This window comes from Vicia villosa, linkage group LG4 (genome assembly GCF_029867415.1).
Source record: "Vicia villosa cultivar HV-30 ecotype Madison, WI linkage group LG4, Vvil1.0, whole genome shotgun sequence".
In the NCBI taxonomy this organism is placed as follows: domain Eukaryota; kingdom Viridiplantae; phylum Streptophyta; class Magnoliopsida; order Fabales; family Fabaceae; genus Vicia; species Vicia villosa.
The window spans coordinates 140,589,689-140,595,981 of NC_081183.1; positions in this window are offsets into that span (position 1 = coordinate 140,589,689).

Here is a 6,293-nt window from a genome sequence, read left to right on the forward strand (position 1 = left end):
GGCAACATGGCTGAGGTATCCTCGTATTCGAGGGACATGTTTATTCTGCAAAAAAAACACAAGGCAACAGGCAACAGGCATCAGGCAACAAGAGAGGCACCATAAAAGGTGCGTGGGTGCAACAATCACGTGGTTAAATTCAGTTATTTTATCTTGTAATTAGTGATGCTAATTCAGTTCAAGGCTTGCACTCCCTAAAATTACTAACCACACAATAATATAATGAACAGGTTTAAGTGCCTGCAAGGCCAAGCAATACAACCTCGAAGCAGATACAAAAATATCATGGGGATGGGGAAAAGAAAAAGGCAATAATCTTAAACCCCAATAGGGTTTGACATAAGTAATAATTAAAGAGAAAATAAAAAGATTGAATTTTAGAGTTACCGACTAATCGAGCTTTGGCGGTTGGTTAACCCTGAAAATTAGAAAAAAGAAAACCAAGGGTGTGTGCGTTATCGATTCTCTAACAGTCAAGGCTAATTTTAATCGAATGAAATAATATACAATAAAAAATAAAATTAAATAAGGAATAGAACTTAGCTTTGATCTGGAGATGATTCATGGTCGGAGGTAGTCTCGAGGTTAACCCTGAAAAATTGGCAAAAATAGACAGCAAAAGAAGTGAGTGCAAAAGAGTTCATTGACTTTCGAGGTTTAACCCTTAATAATAATTTTATAAGGCAAACAAATATTTAAATAAAGATAAAATCGGGACTTAGCCTCGTAATAGGCGTGGCGCGTAGTCGGGAGATGTCAGGTGATTACCCTGAAAAATGCACAAAGAAATATTTTTTCAGTGTATGGCCAATTCTCGCAAACCTTAAATCGGGCGTAAATTAAATAAAAATCGGATTTAATTAATTATTGGTTTTCAACCTAATTAATTAAATCGATCAAAAATAAAATTTCGATTTTTAAAATGTCAAGATTTATTTTTAATCAATTAATCAAAATTAATTTGTTAATTAAAACAATTTAAACAAATTACATTATTTTAAAGTAATTCAAATAAATTCGAATAATCAATGTTCGAAGATAAAAAATATTTATTAGGATAAAAATATTTTTTAGAGTTTTTTAGAAAAAAAAGGAGAAAATTCTTTATATAACATATATATATATATATATATATATATATATATATATATATATATATATATATATATATACACAAATAAAATAAAAAGGATTGTATAATTAAAAATAAAAAATTTGGAAAATCTTAGCTTGGATCCAGTGTGGCACGCGTGTGAGGAGTATGGTGCACCGGCAGCTGCGTACGCGTTGGATCTACAGATTAATGAGATCAGATGGCCAGGAGGCGAAGGCACATGGTAATAGCATGGATCATAACGCGCAGGATCCCTCAGATGCTTCAGCCTCATGCGCGCGCTTTTGGATTTGAATGGACCAATTGGAAAGCGCCACCTAGTCATCTTCTTCGTTGGCCCGTCGTCTTAGGTCTGAAGCAGGGCTTTACCTACGGACGCGAACTGTAGCTAAAACCTGCAAGCTACGAATATGGGGAAACATGTATATAAACGTTTCGCGAGACCATGGTTGAGTTCGTCCAGACCTCGCAAATCTAACCATGGCCTTAATTGGCCCTAATTGTACCTATGGAAGAAAACCCTAAACGGATGGCTCATAAGGTCACGCAAATGCAATTAAATTTCCAGAATCGAGCAAAACATCATGCTAAACATAAATATGCAATCCAAAAACGTGTATGATGCGTAAAATAGTATAATCGAAAGAAATTAAAATCAGACAAACCGCAAGTTCTAGCGCAGTATTCTTGATGCTTCAGTGCTTGAAGGTGATTGGAAATCACTCAATGATGGTCCAGGAACGTGTTTGGATCTTCAAAACTCTTTGAATCAAGCTGCAAACACAAAATCGATTCTGAAAATTTCTTGAACTTTTTGCACTTAGTTAGGGTTCTTGAACTGCAGAATTCGTAACCTTGTAATCTGAGTAGCTTGTGCTTATATAATAGATGGAATTAGGGTGAATCTTACTAAATCTTTGATTTGCAATTGAAAAAAATTTGATTGAGAATATGGTTTAAAGAACTTCCAATCTTGGCCAATTTCAATCTCTTTTGCTCCAATCTTGTTTGCACGAAATTTGATTAATATTGGGACATTATTGAAGATTGATTGTGATTGAAATTAAAAGAAAATCCAATCTTTTCAATTTTTCTTCAAATATTGATTAAATATAGGATTTAAATGAATAAAAAATTCAAATAAAACAAATATTCATAATATTTTCGTGGCAATTGAATTTGAGGCCTTGGATGACTTGTGGATTAAGATTGGGCCATAAAAAGTTGGGCTCCTTTGCAAAAAATTTCAATTTGAAGCCTTTTGTTTCACATTTTCCCTCCCAAATTTGTCCAACTTTGACAAGGCATATCTCCCTCAATTTTTGAGGTATGGAAGAGTTCTAGGGCTTTTTAAAAACCTTTAAGAGTTCTCTAACCAGTGTTTTTATCTCATGTCAAAATAGTTTTCCATGCTCCTTGTGTGTTCTTTTGAAAAAAATGACTTTTGGTTGACTTTTGAAAAGGACCTGTAATGTTTTGGTCCATATCTCTCAAATGAAGCATTTTTAGACTTGGCTTGTGAGAGACAAAATTGTAGAGAATCAAATTTCCTTCAAGATGAGCTTTGGATGGAAAATTTCTGATGTTCCATGTAGGAGTTATGGCTGGTCAAAGTTCAGTTGACTTTCTCCTATGAAAACCCTAATTTAGAAACTATTTTGAATTGTTGATTTCTGATCTTTCCTTGATGAACCATGATCAATTCTTGATCAAATGGTGAATGATACTTCAATATGAGGATGTTGACAAAAAATCAGGAGTTTTGATTGCACTTTGACCATAGTTGACTTTTAGGTCAAACTAGTTGACTATTGACTTTTTGAGCAGTTGAGTGACCAACCTTTTGTATTGAGCCCTGAATTTTGTTATGAAGATGGTGTGGAGTATCATAGGCCATATGAGATGCCTTGGAGCCTTTGGTTCATTAATAAAACCCTAAATCTTTGAGCCTTGTTGAGGAGGGGGTATCCTTGAGTTTTGTATCTTGATTTGATTTTGAATAGGAGAAATATTATGGGCAAATTTTGGGGTATGACAGGTGGGTTCAAAAAAATTGTCACAACTTCTGAGTCATCTCTTTTTTTATTCCAATAAATGTAGCATGAGCCCTCTATAAGCTTAAACAAATGTTGCATCTCACTTCTATGACCTCTTATCTCTTTTTGTAAATTACTCTTATACTTATATATTTGTGTGATCTGAGTGACATTCTCCGAATCTTGCTCTTATAGGGAAAATAATATGTGTCTAGGTGGAACATGTCTCTTTGTCAAATCAACAACATGTTACTTCTCATTTGTGCTCAGTCGACCAACTAAGGAATGACCTTTTAATCTATTAGGTAAACCATGGTTAGGAACAACATTTTACATCAATCTTCCATTTAGACACATCTTTCGACGGTGTCAACCTGATTTCGAATGAACATCCACATTTTTTAGTGGCACTGTGTGTTCCACTATCCGTATCCATGTATTTCACTCCTTTACCACAACCACATATTAATTTGTTCCTTATCCTTCTCTTTCCTATTTCGGTATCTAAACGAGTGATGATTATAAGTACATCTTGGTAGGCAAACAACACCTTAATTTGCTTGCACCATTTGTCATAATTCTTTGCATCTAGGACGGGTAGGTTTATATGGATTCTTTCATTGGAAACATAATTCATGTTTGCACACTAGGTATTTTGTGGATCGAACCAGGCTATTGATGCCAAATGTTAGAACTTGGAATCAATCTTTGGTGAACAATGAAGGGTTTGGATATGGAGAGTGAGTGAGAGAGAGAGAAAATAATTAGAAAGAGAGAAAGACAATTGAGGGTGATAATTTTCTACTTTCATTCATTTGACATAACAATCATACCTATAAGGTATATATACAAGTGATTGGGATACAAAATATCAAGCCAAATAAGAGGAAAACTAAAAACTCGGACCTATAATCGGTTGCACAAAACTTGTAACCAATTATAGTTGCTAATAACAAAAAAATAACTAATATCGGTAACCGGTTACTACGAATGCGTAACCAGTTACACCAACTCCAAAATCACTTATTCTTCAAATTATTTGACTTATTTTGAGCCTATAACCGGTTACACCTCAGTGTTAACTAGTTACACCAACTTAAATTATCAAAACCTCTTAACATGATTCAATTGTGCTAGATAGAGTTTCAATGACCCTTAAATGCAATAACAATTTTCTCTATACGAGTTTCTAAATTCTTTATGCTCACTCTCACTCATCGAGTTTGAAATTGATTATTTATTTCTTGCATGAATGACTTCATAATTGATTCCAACTGATTATTCTTAGTTGATTTTAAGTGTTACTCTATATAAAATTTGGGTGGTTCCTCGATCATGGATTTTATGTGTGATTGACTACATGGGTTGTTGAATTTGTTGTTTCCCACATCTTCACATATCAAAGATTGACAAAACACTCTTTAAATATGTGTACACCTCCATAGTAAACACAAGCCACTTCAACATCATATGTCACGACAATGACATGCTTAACAACTGACGCGTTAGAGGGTGTCAGTATAGTCTTCATCATTTGGTGGATTTGAGCTATGAGAGCAACAATAACTATAGTCTCAGTAACTTCATGCATACCACTTGCTTCTTTTAAGCTATGGTGGTTGCAACTCTTGTAACTGACTATTGGTAGGTGTTGACATCAATGATCTCAATCAAATTATAACTTTCAATGTAAGATTTAAACAATAATGCACCACTAGATGATGCATCCGACATATTTCTTGATGATGTAACCAAGCCATTGCAAAATATTTCCGACTGAATGTATAGTGGGATCCCATGGTATGAACATTGTCATAATAACTCCTTGAATCTCTCCCAAACATAAAAAAAGACACATCCTTTTTTGTCTAAATGAGATAATTTCACTCCTCATTTTGCATTTTTCACAAGAAGAAAATATTTGACAAAAAACTTCTCAGCCAAGTCATTCTGTGTGGCAATAGAATTAGGTTCCAAAAAATTGAGCCTCTTAGCTCTACCCCTTATAAAATATGGAAGAGGAGTGCTAACAACACTCTCTTTTAAATTCTATTTCAAACACTCACTTTCTTATTGGTTAAAACATGTTGAGTCTCTCACTTTGAAAATAGGTCCCACATAAAGTGGTAGGACTCACACACGTTTCAACTAATAAGAGAGTGCTTAAAAGAGAGTGTTCTTAGCATTTCTCAATATAGAAACACCCTTAGGATAAAAGCATCACCAATGACTCTAGGGATATCAAAGTTACTAGTAACTTGAAAAAGTTGCCTTAAATGCAAGTGAAGATCATCTGTTTCAACACCTAGGTATTGGCCAATAGCTTGCAACACTTGAAACACGATTTGCTCGAACTTAAACTGAGCCACAATGATCTCTAATATGATAATACCAATACTTATGGCATTGGGATCAAAATAGCACAATCATCGATGCTTCTTTCCCTATTAGTAACAATGCAAATGATATCTATTTTTGCCATAGCTTTTTTCTTCTCCTTGTTGAGTATCTTCAATATCTTCTAGAAGTTCTTCAAATAAAGAAGCAGGAATAGGGTTCCTATAAATTGATTGGTAAATGATATGTATTTATGCCATTGTTTTTTCTTGTCCTTGATGAGGATCTTCAAGATCTTCTTCAAATTCTTCAAATAGTGAAGCAGGAACAAGGTTCCTATAAGTTGATTTACAACTGGATATCTTCTTAAGAGTGTAAAAGTTCCTTTTTGCTCAGGGTCTCACTTGTGAACTGGGGTTAACAATCTCGCATACAATAACCAATACATTCGTCGTGACACCAAAAGATAGAAAACAATAAACGTCCATAGTTCAAAAGTACATTTTACAAAATTGAAATTCTTAAAAAACTTCAGTTGAATTTTGAAGGACTTTAAAATAGTGAATTCAATTATAAAGCAAATAGATCGAATTAGTAGGATTTCAACATCTCCCATGAGCATAATTGCATAACAACTTTCTAAATTTTTTATTGTTAAACCTAGCATGATTTCTAAACTATTAGACTACGTTAAATATGTGGAGTATAGATGGCATGATCATAACTTTGCACTCGTAAACTAGTACCAAATTTTTTAAGTGAAGAGACAAACAAGGACAAAACAAATGACTCCTAGATTATGAATT